Below are 16677 nucleotides of genomic sequence, written 5' to 3'. Positions count from 1 at the left end.
TGTTTGCAATTTGGTCAATTATGGTCTGTTTTGATAGGGAATTGAGCTAGATGTGTATGAATTAGTTATGGTCAATTATGCACAAGTTTAGGTATATTTGCTTGATTGGGATTGAGGTGCCTATATGGCATATTGGTTGGATGGAATAATGGTTTATTGAATTGGTTTTGTTATGCATGTTTTAGTATGTTTTGATGCCTTGGTCAAAGATGCAAATGGCTTGTAGGTGCATGTTTTGAATTGGTGAAAGAAATGGCTTGATTGCGGCCAATTTGTTGTCCACACGACCTAAGACACGGGTATGTGTCTCTACTGTGTGTCACACACGGCCATGCGACATTGCCGTGTGTCCCCTGTAAGTTTCAAGGGCATTCAATTTAGGTAGTTAACAGCCTAGCACATGGCCTGGCACACGGGCGTGTAAGGCCATTTCGAGTGTTACACGGCCTAGCACAAGGGCGTGTGGCTTGACCGTGTGACCTAAGTTAGAGAGTTACAAGGGCTGGGATACGGGCGTGTGTCTCAGCCGTGTGAGTCACTGCAGTTTTAAATTTTCTAACTTTTTTTCAATGTTTCAAATGTTACTGATTTAGTCCTGAATCGTTTCTAAAATGTTTCTAAGGCCTCGAGGGCTCGATTAAAGGAAGATATGCATGTGTGTGAATAGAATATGCTATGTTTATTGTAATGTTTGGAAATGAATGCTTTTATGTTATGATTTTACAGTAATCCTCTATAACCCTATTCCGGTGACAGATACGGGTTAGGGGTGTTACAAACAATCTTTAACCTCGTCAAGAGATCTTATAGCCTTGAGTATATTAAAGGTCACTTTTTCATCTTGAACTCGTATGGTGAGTTCACCTTTTTGTACATCAATTATCGTCTTACCAGTTGCCAAGAAATGCCTTCCTAGGATGATTGGTACTTTTTTATCTACTTCAAAATCTAATATAATAAAGTGCGCAGGAAATATGAATTTTTCAACACATACCAAGATATCTTCGATATTTGCTTCTAGGTATGCCAAAGATCGATCCGCCAATTAGAGTGCAACTATAGTTGGTCTGGCCTTACCAATGCCTAATAGTCTAAACACAGACATAAGCATCAAGTTGATAATCGATCACAGATCGCACAAAGCCTTACCACAATAGGATTCTCCAATATTGCAAGGTATGGTGAAACTTCTTGGATCCTTCAACTTAGGAGGCAACTTGTTCTGAAAGAATAGGCTACATTCTGTATTCAAGGTTATAGTTTCAAATTCTCCAAAACTTTTCTTCTTAGATAGAAATTCCTTCATAGCTTTCGTATAGTTCGACATTTGCTCCAAAGCTTTCACCAACAGAATGTTGATATGTAGTTGTTTCAACACATCCAACATTCTCTTAAATTGAGTATCCTATTCTTGTTAGAGTCTTTGAGGATATGGAGGTTGTGGAACTTTGGCTTGGACTGGACAGCTCTTCCAAGGTAATATATCATCTGCATCTAATGAAGGGGTTAGCTTATTAGAATTCACTAGTTTAAATTTTACCTCTTCAGACTTTGCAGAAACTGGCTTCTCTAGTACAGGAAATCCAACTATTGGTTGATTTTCCTTTTTCTTGGGAGGTTCATCTTCATCCTAAACTTCCTTAGGTTTCAAAGTCCTTCCGCTTTGTAAAGTGATTGCTTTGCAATTCTCCTTGCCCGATTTTCTTAGGTTCTCTATGTCACTGGGCAAAGCTCCTTGTGGTCTACTGCAAATTTCATTGGCTAACTACCCCATCTAGTTCTCCAAATTTCTCAAAGTTGCACCATTCTTTGCCATGTATGCTTTTAATGAGTTCTTAAGATTATTAGAAGACTAGATTGGTAGAGGATTTTCTATGTTGCTTGGTACAACACCTTGGGGTTTGCTTCTAAACTTATTAGCTAACTGTCCCACTTGATTTTTTAGATTCTTCAATGTTGTTGCTTAGCCTTGAATCAAGGCATCATTTTAGCAATGTATGCCTTCAACAAAGTCTCCAAATTATTGGAAGGTTCAACTTGTGGTGGTTTCTGAACTTGTTGATTGAAACCAAGAGGTTGATTTGATCTATGTTGCATATAATTATTGTTCGGTCCAGCTCCTTGGTTACTTCAAGAGAAGTTTGGATGGTTTCGCCATGAAAGATTATAGAAATTGGACTGTGGTCCTTGTCCATTTCTATTTTAGTGTTGATTCCCTACATAATCATCTGACTCGGGATTTGATGGACAATTCTTGAAAGAATGACCGCGCCCATAATATGTAGGAAATAACATCAAAGTGACTTAATGGCTGAGCTACAACATGATTTAACCCATTAGTTGTTCAATTTATCGGCCACTGGCAATTGTTACTGATTATTCTCTCGATGATCTCGAAAGCCTTATTATAAGTCTTCGATAAGAGAGCACCATTTGTAGAAGCATCTACCACCAACCTTTTGTGTACGTTGAGACCATTATAAAATGTTTCTAACTAGATGCAATGCGGAATCCTGTGGTAAGGGCATTTACGTAGTAGCTCTTTGAATCTTTCCCATGCCTCGTATAGGGACTCATCATCTCTCTGCTGAAAGATGGTGATCTCATTCTTCAACTTAGCATTTTTGATAGGTGAGAAATGCTTTACTAGAAAGTGTTCAGCTAATTTTTGCCAAGTTCAAATTGAATTGGGTGGCAACGAATTAAGCCATGCTCGTGCTCGATCTTGCAATGAGTACGAAAACAACTTTAATCAGTTACGCCGACAATCTTAAAGGAATCGCTCACCTTCTTAAACAATCGAAGGTGAATATGTGGATTTTTTGTGGGCATTCCACTGAATTGGCCTATTGTTTGAAGCATATGAAGCATCACAAGCTTCAATTCAAACTGCGATACCTCGATCCTCAGCCTTTTAATTCCCAGATTTAATTCATTAAAAAGTGTCATAGCATACTGCTTTATAGCACGATCACTATCATCATCAATAAGGATTAGAATATGAACATTAGCGGTTCCACTCCCTTGAACATCATTTTCATTCTCAAGGTCCATCATACATGCACAGATGGGTGAAATTTATTAAATTGAATTCACCAACGCTCCCAATTTTTAAGTTTCAGAAATCATTAAATTCGTGACGACTATTTGGATGGGATCCATACATTTTTGGTTAAGATGTCTTTATGGAATTTGAATATCTATCTCTTAGCTTTGAAATGAACTTTCAATCACTCGATTTTAAGTTTGAGAGCTCAAGTTATGACCATTTTAGTGAAGACTACGCGAGCAGAATTTCTGGATGGGATTATGACGAGAATTACGAGTTTCAGATTTTTAATTTGGGTTTGAATCATATTGGGTTTGGATTTTAGGCTTAATTTTTATTATATATGAGCCCAATATTATATTTATCAGCTCTTATTATTTTATTATTACAAATATCTTATAATTAATAAGTATTTTAAGTTATTTAGGAGTTTTATGTTAACAAGAAAGTTTTGCTTAAAACTACTTCTTGTTTAGATTAATTAGAGTTTTATTTGGATGTACTTAGTTAGCCTATATAAAGGCTTATTCATTGTTTATTAGTTTTCTTCTCGATTTTCTTCAAGGAGTCGTGGGAATTTATTCTTCACCCTTCAATTTGCAAAGGATTATTTCTTGGAGGGTTGACTAGAGCCATTAATTGAGTTTGTTGGGGTTCAATTAAACATTTATCCTTCTATCCATCATAACCATCGGTTTATTCAATCCATCTTCCACTTTAATTTTCTATATTTATTTATTTTTATATTTTTATATTTATTTTTTTGTTCTCGAATTTCTTCTTTTACTATTTTTGACTTCTTTATTACTAAATTTGTTTATTTCTTTTTTTTATATCAGATCCAAATCTTTACTTTTCAAGTCAACCAACTTGAATTCGATCATTCTTTCACTTCCTCTGTTCATTCCATATCATTTGGTATCAAATTCGGGTATTTTAGGTGTTCTTTGTATTCTTATAAATTGATTTCTAGTAAACAACCTCAAAATAAAAATTTTTCTTTTTACCAAAAAATTTTTTAGAAAAAAATATTTTTCAGTGGGTAAATGCTTTTCAAACGATTTGAAATTTTACATACTATTTCTTGGCACTATTTTAGAGTATAAAAAATATTTTCCACAAAAAAGTGATCAAAAAATACAAAAAAGAATAAGAAAATAAGAAAATATTCTATGGGTTGAATTTGGTGCCAAAAATTTCCAGACCAGATCTACATTATTTGAGGAGACTCCAGGTTAAATTTCATGATTTCTAGAAACCGGGAACACTTTGAACGAAAAAAATTCAATTTGTTTTCCATTGTTTTGAGTTTTTGGTTAGGTAGTTTAAATTTTTTTATTCTAGCATTAGGTTTTCTTTTGTTTAGCTTTTCTTATTCTATTACGCATTCTAACACATTTGTTTCTTATGTTAATAGGTACGAAAGAGTTGTCTCTCCTTTCTCCGTGTAACTTACTTCCTTTGGAGTCGAGTTTTTTTAGCTTCTTAGAGCCTTAGGTCGACTTTGTTAGAGAGTGATCCCATATTTTTTTTGAATATTATTGAGTTTGATTACTCTTTAAAATTTACAAGCGAGAAAATCTTAATTTCTTTTCTTTTTCTCTTAGAGTTTTTTTTTGCGAGTGTATAACGGTGATTTTTAATTTTCTCTGATCAACTTTTTTTTGAGTATTTTTATTTCAACCTCTAATAATGATACACAAACATAGTGTGGAAGGGGTTTTGGAATCTCCTACTGATGGGGATGATGAGGTTTTGGAATCTCCTACTGATGGGGATGATTTACTTGAATCCCATTGTCTTGTAGTGCGACAGTCCTCTAGCATTCAAGTAAGGGATGGTTCTGATGAAGTGCAAAGGATTAACATCTTCCACTCGAGGTGTTTGATTCAAGGAAAGTTGTGTTCTTTTATTGTTGACCGTGGTAGTTATGCCAATATTGTGAGTAGTTTTTTAGTGGATAATTTATCTTTACCTTGTCAAAATCATCCTAAGCCATATCACTTACAATGGCTTGACGAAAGTTCAAAGGTTAAAGTAGTTAAATAGTCTTTAATTTTTTTCAAAATTGGGAATTATTCTGATAAAGTTTGGTGTGATGTAGTTCCCATGCATGCTGCTCATTTACTTCTTAGAATATCATGGCAATATGATCTTGATGTGGTACACCATGGAAAATTGAACCGTTACTCCCTTTTGTTTAAAGAAAAAAGATACACTTTAGCCCCTTTGGAGCCCAAAGATGTGTATAAGGACTGATTGAAAATGATGAAATTCTGTGAGATGGTTAAGGGGAAAGAAAAAATTGAAAAGACAGAGAGAAAAGAGACATTGAGTGATAAAAATCTACTTGATGGTCCACTTTTGGCGAGTGAAAAGAAATATGAGGTAAAATTGGAGAGTTCTAAAATTGGAAAAGAAAATTAAAAGCAAGAAAATATCCAGGCAAAAGCTAGGAATGATTATGTTTTCACTAACCTTAACTTGAATTTGTCTAGTGGACTTGTTTCATTCTTTCAAGAATTTGTTGATCCATTGCTAGGAGCTCTATTAAATTATTCCACCTATGATAAAGATTCTTTCTTATTCAACCAAATACAAGATTTGAGAACGAATCTTTTTGAGAAAAGGGGGAATGATACATACATGGATGGAGTGAAATTTATTAAATTTAATTCACCAAAGCTACAAATTTTCAAGTTTGGGAAATCATCATACTAGTGATGACTTTTTGGTTGAGATCCAGACATTTCTTGGTTAAGATGTCTTCATGGCGTTCAAATTTCTATCTCTAAGCTTCAAAACGTACTTTCAATCACTCGATTTTAAGATTGAGAGCTCAAGTTATGATCGTTTTAGTGAAGACTACAAAAGCAAAATTTTTGGATGGGATTATGACGAGAATTACGAGTTTCGGGCTTTTAATTCGAGTTTAAATCATATCGGATTTGGGTTTTAGGCTTAATTTTTATTATATATGAGCCCAATATTATATTTATCATCTCTTATTATTTTATTATTACAATTTTTTTATAATTATTAAGTATTTTAAGTTATTTAGGAGTTTTATGTTAACAAGAAAGTTTTGTTTAAAACTACATCTTATTTCGATTAATTAGAGTTTTAGTATACTTTAGAGTTTTATTTGGATGTACTTAGTTAGCCTATATAAAGACTTATTCATTCTTTATTAAAGAGACAATTGTTTTCATTAATAAAGTTTTCAACTCTTGGAGTTTGTTTCTTGTTCAAGATTTCTTGTGGTGTTTAGAAGTAGTTTTCTTCTCGATTTTCTTCAAAGAGTCGTGGGAATTTATTCTTCACCCTTCAATTTTCCAAGGATTATTTCTTGTAAGGTTGATTAGAGCCATTAATTGAGCTTGTTAGGGTTTATATCTCAAAGGGTTCAATTGGACATTTATCATTATATCCATCATAACCATCGATTTATTCAATCCATCTTCCACTTTAAATTTTGTATTTTTATTTTTTATTTGTTCTCAAATTTCTTCTTTTATTGTTTTCGACTTCTTTATTACTAAATTTGTTTATTTCTTTTTTTCAGATTAGATCCAAATCTTTCATTTTCGAGTCAAACAACTTGAATTCGATCCTTCTTTTGCTTCCTCTGTTCATTCCGTACCAGTCCATTTCTGCGACTTGTCTCTAGGCTAATCTTTCTCGTCTTCTCTGTTTAAATGCCCACTCGATTTCAAGTTCTACAAAGAGTAAATCGATTATTCGATCTATGCTCATGAACACCTGAAAATAAAATGGATCCAAAAATAAAAAAATTAATTAGTAAAGTTAGAAAAATAAAAAAAATAAAATAAAAAACCAAATTGGAATGAATAATTTCACAAAAATGATTAAGGCAACAGTCCCCGGTAATAGCGCCAAAAACTTGTAGCACGTGGTTTGTGCAAGCCTACATAGTTGTTATCAAGTAATAAGTAAGTATAATAGTTATCGTCCGCACAGGGACTGTATATGTTAATAAACATTTTTCAAGATTAATATTAACAATTTGGTAAGAAAAACACAATAATTTTGAGTGTTGGAAAAAATAAATGTCTAGATGCAAAGTGATCCCTAATGTAAGTTAACCTAAATTCAAATGAAATGAATAGCTAAAAATGGATGTGATAGATTTAGCAATAGAATTCATAAGATTTCAACAATAATAACATGAATAGGCTAGAATAATCACATCAATTAACTTAGTTCATTCTCATCATGTTAATATTGCTCCAGAAAAATATTTCATGGCAACTAGATCTTTCATAAGCTTAAAACCAATATTAAGTCCTTTTGGAATCTTTAGGGTTTCTTAGAATTCATGTGTAGTAACAGGGACTAGGTCGGTTTGAAACAATTTAATCACATAAACACAAAATCTATGCAAGGTAATATAGCTCAGTCAAGTTATTATGGACCTTAATTTATTCTGGTTTGAATATAAATTAAGCATGCACTTTTCAATTATTGCATCCATTATTAATCGTCTGGTTAGGATCACTCGACTAATTCTAATGCATTCAATCATATATTAATGAAATGTATACTTGAGTTTAACTGAAAATATGAACGATTGAGGCACAGAGTATCATAAACACAGTTTAAATGAACTTTATTAAATTAATGCAACCATCATAGCTAAATAGAATTAAGCTACCATTGTCGATAAAAAAACAACGAAGCAATTTGCAAACATAATGAATAATTAAGGAAGAGCAAAAAGGAAGAGAAAACTCTTTGATAGTATGATCACTAGCCGTGGAGGCTTCCTCCAATTCTTACAACTACTCCTTCAGGTGGCTGGCCAAGAGAAAGTTATCTCTCTAGGAACTACTTAGCTAAATATGGAAATAGGATGGGTGGAAAAGAATGAAAGTTAGAGAAAAATGAGAGGATGGATGAATTTGTGTTAAAGGATGAAATGAATAATGATTTAGGAATGATTGAATAGTAGAATGAGAGGGTCTATTTATGCTAGAGGGATGGCTAGTAGGTTTGCTAAAAATAGCATTTTCAATCCCATTATATGCTTTCATGCTAGGCCGGCCATATATTGTGGAAGGGAGTGGTTTTTGGTTGCTTGATTCATGCATGAAATCATGCTTGAATCAAGCAAGGTGGTGGACGGCTTCAAGGGTAATTGCTAAGGGCTGATTTTTGAATGTTTTGGAAGTGTGAGGGCCTCTGAATAAATATCCTAAAAGTCAATATTAGACTGCTCAGATGCCATTGTCGAATTGGGCTTTACTCCCCTTTTCTTGGGTGGTTTTTTGACCTAATTGCTTGCCAGACTTGTTCTTTAATTACACCAAAATAAATTGGATCGAATTAATTTCTTCGTGGCCCAAATTTGCTTGATGTTGACATCCATGTGGAGTGAAAATAGGTTGATGTTCATGTGGTATTAACAAACAAACCATTCATAATTCCTTGGTCTAACTGCAAAACTTAAATCAAAGTTAATATATGTCACATAAAATAATTAAATTATGCAAAAATTTAATGTAAAATAGCATAAAATTACATTCTTCATTAAATCATGCCTGTATGTTAATATGAACAAAATTCACCCTTTTAACTATCAAATAGTCAAGATTAATATTATTTTTAAGTAAAAAGGTGTCGTAAACTACTAAAAAAACCTATGTAATTTAGATTTTATTGTGTATAGGAGAGTGCATTGATTCGCGATGCACTTATGAGACTTGTTAAGGACTCTTTATGTCATTTTGAGGCATTATAAGGAGATCTGCCTATCCAACAGATTTTGATTTAAAACAAGTGTGTGAGCATGTTTCATGCTATTTAAAGATCTATTTTGAAACAAGTACAAGCTAAGTTTTTAAGTATGTTTTTCAGTAAGTATACGCGAAACTAGTTTCAATCTTATATGTTTTCTAACAAGCAGGATCTGTGAACTGGGTTTCATACCTTTATCACGAACCTAGCATAACAAATTTTTAAATTTTTGAACAAAATATAACCTACTCATAACTGAAAGAAAAATTTATTCTGAGTGGAAATGATTTCAATTTTTCAGTCCCCCTACTTAAGATGAACAATGTCCTCATTGTTAAAAGTGAATAGATACTAAACACCAGGTAAAATTATAGAAAAGAGGAGGTGAGCCAATTTGATTGCTTAAGTACCAAGCTCTCTTTAGATCCAATCCTAGACATGTATATATCTATTGCCACACTTTGTACTTTGCAACTTGTTCATTTTTATTTATGATTTCCACCTTTTGTTTTATTGTGCGAAAATAAAAATTCCTAATAAAACCTAATCTTAAAACATTAAATAACCTAAGAACGGAAATAAAATAAAGTAAAGATCCCCCCTTTTTTATTTATTTGCAGATCCCTCCGAATTCGACTCATCTTTTGCTCCATTATCTTTGTTTTTAAATGAATCGCTTCGCTCCCTCTTCGATAGTGGACTCCATGGTTCAAATATGAAATCTGGAAACTCAGGCACAAAAATAAATGGGTCATTGAATATTTTCGTAAGAGCTCTTCTCATTGAGTCATCTCGTATTTTTGAATATCTCCAGTAAGCTTGTTGCTACCACTGCAAATATTGCATTATATCCATCAACTTGGACAGCTCATCTCGAAGATTTGGGCGAGGTGATTGAGTCCTAAACATTGAAGTTGCGATGTCAGGTTCAGTTACTGGTTCCATTGGTTTTGCCTTATCAGGGATTTCAGCTGACTGCATCAGTTAGATCTATGTGGGATCTTCTTCTTCTTCGGGATCCTCGCTTTCTTCAACTTGTTGTTGGAGAACATAATCTCTAGCTATTCGGTAGAGGACCTAATCTGAGATTGTGCCCTGGCTATAACCTGTATTCTTTACGTTTGCATGAATTTTAAGCACAAAATTGTTATCATAAAGGGAAAGTAAGCCGGGCCAGAACGTCTAGCGGCACAATTCTGCATTTCTCTCAGGATAATTTTTCCTACATCAATGGTCTTTCCAATTAAAATCAAGTATAATAAGACCATTCACTCTAATGAAATTGTAGTCCAATGTGAAATAGGTATAAGGTTGAATCGAATGAAATAAAACCATACATTCGTTGATGGTGTCAAATATTATCTATCACAAGTGTAAATTCCTTGCTTTGACACAGTCCACTTAGAACATGAAACTGTAAGTTCCTCGAGAATTTCTTGCAAATTTTTAGACTCAATATTGCTCACCAAGGTAGAATATTCGTCGTCTTAAAAATCAGGTAATTCAAAGAATTTATTAATAGCGTTTGAGGTTATTGGTACCTTGATTCCTCAAATGGAAACTTCCGTTAATTCACTTGAGGTCAAATTTGCATAAAATTCATGAGCTAAGTCCTCATCTACACTAGTTCTTTTCTCACAAAATAACTCCCAATTGAGAGCTTCAGCAATTTATCGAATGCGCGCGCCTTGAAATCAATATAGTTGCTTTCATTTAGTGTAAAGCCTTTCTCTGGGGGCATTTGTTGATTCTTGAAAACGCTTTCGTATCTCACTTTGGCTTCTTCACAATGGAATTTGTTTTGTGGTTCATCAGTTTTAGCAGAGGCACGAGTTCTTTTGTGAGGCATGATTAACCTAATCATAAGATAGAATAAATATTTTCTCAAAAATTTAATTAGTATAAAATATTAATAATTCAATAAATTGAAATATTACATAAAATTGAAATTTAGGAGAAAATTGTATCTTACCACCTTTTTATAAAATTTAAGAACTTAAAGAAAATAAATATAAAGAAAAAGAGGTCGATTTAAGGATTGTTGTAAGGTGTTTTGATGGTGTGGTGCGATAGGCAAGAGTGTTGGTGCAAGTTGCAAGGCGGCAGCAGCACGCTAGGGTGTAGCGGTGTGCTAGGCATGGCTTGGCACGATGGAGGCAGCAGCAATATGTGGATACTTGTGTGAGCAGTAGGGCATGTGCGTGCTGCACAGATGCAGGAGAGTGGGTAGAAGGAAGGTGCGTCGAGCTGGCCTGGCGAGCTACTAGAGCACGAGCTGGTGTGGAGGCTGTTGGAGCTGGACGTGCGGGCAGATGCAGCGACAAGGAGTAGGCTGCTAGGATGTTGGCACGCACGGTGTGCGTTGGGGCTACTGGTGTCGAATGTGGGTGTTGGTGTGGCTAGGTTGAGGTGGTGTGAAAAAGTGGAAAAGGTGGGTGAATTTTATAGTGAAGGGAGTAGGGGTTTGATTAGAATTCTTAGAACAAATTAATAGTTAAAAGATTCTAAGTTCTAAATCTACATAGAGTTAACAACAATTAATAATTAATATAATGCATATTAAATTATTATTTGCTATTAATTTATTGAAAAACTACAAAATATGATCAAATTTAAACTAATTCTAATTTTATGCAAAGTTGATAATAATTAATATATATTATAATAAATAAAATTATATACCAGTTAGTAACATCTTATTTATTAAATTAAATTAAAAAATTTTATTCTAGATGCTTTTGAAAATATTTACAAAAAGAGACATCTAATTTATTTAATATTACAAAAAGAGCAACCAAATTTTAAAAATAATTCAATTAAGTACCTAGACTTAAAGAAAATTTGAAATTGAGTTGCAATTTAAAACTTGGATCAAAATTAACCCTTTTATTTGAAAACTAAAAATTTATTTTGTTATTTAGGGAATAATTTCTCGAAAGAGTATATTAAAATCAATTCCCAGGAAAGATTGAAGGGGTCACAAGCGGTCCCGCTTAAGTTCTAATATCCTAGACAAAATTTATTTAAACATACTAATCCTGAAAATATACCCTAAATCATTTATTTAAAAAAGAAAATAAGAAAAATTAAATATTTGATAAAATGAACGAGATTTAATCCCGTTAAATTTTATCTCCCCAATAATGTTTTAAGCGTTGAGCATTAACTTGAAAATTATCTCCCTTATTTTGAAGTTTGACAACTCCGTATGGATAGACTTGGTGAATCATAAATGGATCGGACCAACGTGATTTTAACTTACCTAGAAAGAACATTAATTTGGGATTGAATAACAAGACTTGCTGACCTGCTTCAAATTCCCAAACTCAAATGTGCTTGTCATGCCATCTCTTAAGTCTTTCCTTGAGTAATTTGGCATTCTCGTATGAGAACATTCAAAATTCTTCTAACTCGTTGAGTTGAAGCATTCATTTCTCTTTAGCAAGTTTAAGATCCAAGTTGAGTTGTTGGAAAGCCTAGTAATCTTTGTGCTCTAACTCCAAGGGTAGATGACAGGCTTTCCCAAAGACCAACCTATAGGGTGACATCCCTAAAGGTGTCTTGTATGTTGTCCTATAGACCCATAAAGCATCATCAAGTCTATTGGGCCACTCTCGTCAGTTTGGGCAAACTACCTTCTCGAGTATACCTTTGATCTCTTTGTTTGCCAGTTCAACTTGACCATTCGTCTGCGGATGGTAAGCTGTGGCAACCTTGTGCTTCACTCCATGTTTGTCGAGTAACCATTTCAACCATTTGTTCACAAAATAGGACCCTTCATCACTGATGATAGCTCTTGGGGTTCCAAACCTTGTGAACACATACTTTTGCAAAAGCTTCATCACAACCTTAGCATCATTTTTCGGATATGCCTCAGCCTCAACACACTTAGACACATAGTCTACTGCTACCAATATGTACTTGTGACCAAAAGACGGAGGGAAAGGATCGAGAAAGTCAATACCCCAAACATCAAACAACTTTACCTCAATGATGTTTTTCCGGGGCATCTCATTTCTATTGGTGACGTTTCCAACCCTTTGACATAGATCCCAACTCTTTACGTAAGCATACGCGTCCTTGAATAGTGTTGGCCAAAAGAATCCATCTTGTAATACCTTGGCCGTAGTTTTTGTACCTCCGAAGTGTTCCCCACTCGGAGTTAAGTGGCAATGATATAGAATCTTATGTGCTTAATTTTTTACCACGCATCTCCTGATCATTTGATCTACACACTTTTTAAACAAGTATGGTTCTTCCTAGAAATAGTGTTTCACATCGTGAAGAAACTTTTTCTTTTGATGATACGTCTTATCAATCAGTATCAAACCACAAGCTAAATAGTTAGCAATATCAACAAACCAAGCGGTATTATGGACATGAATTACCTTTAGTATGTATTCATCTGGAAATGTCTCATGAATGGGTATAAGTGGAGAATTCCCTTCTTACGGCTCCAATCTGGACAAGTGATCTGCTACTTAGTTTTCTACTCTCTTTCGATCTTGAATTTCTAGATCGAACTCTTGAAGTAGAAGTACCCATCAAATTAGTCTCAGCTTAGCGTCTTTCTTAACAAGTGAATACTTAATTGTCAAATGGTTGGTATAGACAGCCACTTTGGTACCTACAAGATAAGATCAAAACTTGTCAAAAGCAAACAAAATAGCAAGTAACTCTTTCTCTGTTACCATATAATTCAGTTGCGCTCCTGTCAAAGTTCGACTTGCGTAGTAGATGGGATGAAAAACTTTGTTCCTTCGCTGGCCCATGACATCTCCTATCGCGAAGTCACTTGCATCACACATCAATTCAAATGGAAAATTGTAGCTTGGTGTGATGATTATGGGTGCTGAAACTAATTGAATCTTCAAATCTTTGAAAGCTCTTATGCATTCCTCATGAAATTTGAACGTTGTGTCATTCTCCAATAATTTGTATAAGGGTTTAGCAATTTTGAAGAAGTCCTTGATAAATCTTGGATAGAAATTGGCGTAGCCCAAAAAGCTCCTAACACTCTTTACTGATGTTGGAAGTGGGAGTTTCTCAATAACATCTACCTTTACTTTATCTACCTCGACTGTATGTCTCATTATCCGATGCCCTAGAACAATACCTTCTTGTACCATGAAATGACACTTTTCCCAGTTGAGTACGAGGTTTGTTTCTTCGCATCGCCTTAGTACCTTGGCTAGATTGGCTAGACAATCATCATATGTATCTCTGAATACTAAAAAATCATCCATAAAGACTTCCAAGTATTTATCAACCATGTCAGTAAAAATAGACATCATACATATTTGAAATGTAGCAGGTGCATTACATAAACCAAATGGCATGCGTCTAATTGCAAATGTACTGGACGGGTAGGTAAATGTTGACATGTCTTGATCTTCCGATGCTACTGTAATCTAATTCTACCCTGAGTATTCATCGAAAAAATAGAAACAGTCTCGCCTCGCGAGTCTATCTAGCAACTAGTCCAAAAACGGCAAAGGAAAGTGATCTTTCCTGGTCACCTTGTTCAGCTTCCGGTAATCGATGCAAATTTTTCATCCCGTAACCATTCTAGCCGGTATCAACTTATTATTCTTATTCTTAACAATCATAATACCTCCTTTCTTTGGCACGCATTGGACCGGACTTACCCACAAACTGTCTGAAATGGGGTAAATTATACCCACATCTAACCACTTGATGATTTCTTTCTTTACCACATCATTCATGATGTGGTTTAATCTTCTTTGTCCATCAATCATCCCTTTTTTTCCATCTTCCAGGATGATCTTTCGCATGCATACAAATGGACTAATACCGCGAATATCATCTATGGACCATCCGATAGCCTTCTTGAATTGTTTCAATACTAGGATGAGTTTCTCTTCTTGCTCAATGGTTAATTCCATTGAAACAATCACAAGCAAAGTAGAAGCGTTACCCAAATAAACATATTTTAAATGTGAGGGAAGTACCTTCAGTTCTAATTTAGGTAGCTCCTCGATTAACATTTTTGGTTGGGCATAATCCCTATTCTCTAACTCTAAAGATTCAAAGCGGGATTGCAAATTAAATCCCCTTTGATTAGCTCTAAAGATTCAAAGTGGGATTGTGGATTAAATCACTTGGAGGGTCTGATGTCAAAATTTATTCCAATAGGTCCTCAACAAAATTAAGTTCCCTTTCCATGATTAATTCCTCTAAATCAGACACAGCAGAACAATCATCAATTGCGTCAGGAAATTGCATAGACTTAAAAACATTAAATGTTACCTGATCGTCCTGAACATGCATAGTCAGCTCGCCCTTCTGCACATCAATAAGGGTCACTGCAGTTGCTAGAAAAGGCCTTCTTAGGATGATTGACACTTCTTTGTTTGCTTCAAAGTCTAGAATAGCAAAGTCAACAAGAAAATTAAATTTTTCTATACGTACCAATACGTCCTCGATTTTTCCTTCTGGGTGTACTAAAGAATGATCTGCTAATTGAAGTGTAACCGTATTAGGTCTAACTTTACCTATCCCCAACTTCCTAAATATTGACATGGACATCAAGTTGATACTCGCACCCAAATCACATAGTACCTAACCACAATATGTTGCTCCAATGTTTTAAGGTATGGTAAAACATCCAGGATCTTTTAACTTTGGGGGTAGTTTGTCTTGAAGATATGCACTGCATTCCTTTGTCAGGGCTACCGTCTCAAGTTCTCCAAGTTTTCATTTTTATAGGATATCATTCATGAATTTGACGTAGTTCAGCATTTTTTCAAGTGCTTCAACCAACGGGATATTGATATGAAGTTGCTTGAGTACGTCTAGGAACTTCTTGAATTGAACTTTCTACTTCTGCTTCTAAAATCTTTGAGGGTAGAATGGTGGAGGCTTCTTTATAGAACTGGTTGATTCGTCTTCTGTGGTTCTGCATCTAACGAAGTTGTTAGTTTATCAGAATTAATTGGTTTAGAAGTTACCTTATCGAGTTTTGCTGATTCTCGTTTCGGTGAAACTAAAATTTCAACACTCGGTTGAACTTCCTCTCAGTCTTGAGCATCAGCTGGCTCCTCTTCAACTTCGATGGTGTTAGGCTCTAATGTCTTTCTGCTCCTCAATCTCAACACTTTACAAGGCTCCTTTCCTGGATTCCTCGGATTCTCCGTATCAATAGGTAAAGCACCTTGTGGCCAATTTCTGAGTTCAGTTACAAGCTAGCCCATTTGGTTTTCCAGGTTTTTCAATGTAGCTACTTGGATTTGGATTAAGGCATCATTCTTGGCTATGTATGCCTTCAACAAGTTTTCTAAGCCATTGGATGGTTCAACTTGAGGTTGTTTCTGAACTTGCTGGGTAAAAATAGGTGATTGGGTCGGTCTATATTAGGCGTATGTGTTACTAGGTCCAGCCCCTTGGTTACTCTAGGAGAAATTAAGGTGGTTTTGCCGCGATGAGTTATAGGAACTGGATTGTAGTCCTTGCCTTCCTTGATTTTGGTTCTAGTTACCCATGTAATACACGGATTTTGGGATCGATGGACATTCTTCGAACAGATGTCCTTCGCCACAATAGACACAGGCTACATTTTCAAATTGATTCGATGGTTCTGCTATAAAACTATTAAACCCATTAGTGGTAAAATTTTTAACCATTAAGGAAATCGAGGATACCTAAGATGCGAGTGAAGTGAGAGCGTCTACTTCATGTATTCCAACGACTCATCTTTCTGATACTGCTCGATTGGTTGGCCATTGATAATTGTTATTGGCAATCCTCTCGATGATTTTATAATGAGAGTACCACTAGCAGAAGCGTCCACTACCATCCTCGTGAAAGAATTGAGACCATTATAAAATGATTCAAGTTGGATGCAATGTGGG

General features: G+C 34.8%; 1 non-coding gene across 1 annotated transcript; it reads left to right on the top strand.

Moving 5' to 3' along the window:
• The first annotated feature begins 2510 nt into the window (after positions 1-2510).
• LOC121222856 (small nucleolar RNA R71) lies at positions 2511-2617 on the top strand. The gene has a single exon (XR_005920226.1). It is a non-coding gene; the product is annotated as a small nucleolar RNA R71 (small nucleolar RNA).
• Positions 2618-16677: the final 14060 nt, after the last annotated feature.

This window comes from Gossypium hirsutum, chromosome D10 (assembly GCF_007990345.1).
Source record: "Gossypium hirsutum isolate 1008001.06 chromosome D10, Gossypium_hirsutum_v2.1, whole genome shotgun sequence".
Classification (NCBI taxonomy): domain Eukaryota; kingdom Viridiplantae; phylum Streptophyta; class Magnoliopsida; order Malvales; family Malvaceae; genus Gossypium; species Gossypium hirsutum.
The sequence above is the reverse complement of the archived record's forward strand: the minus strand, read 5'-3'. Positions and strand labels throughout refer to the sequence as shown.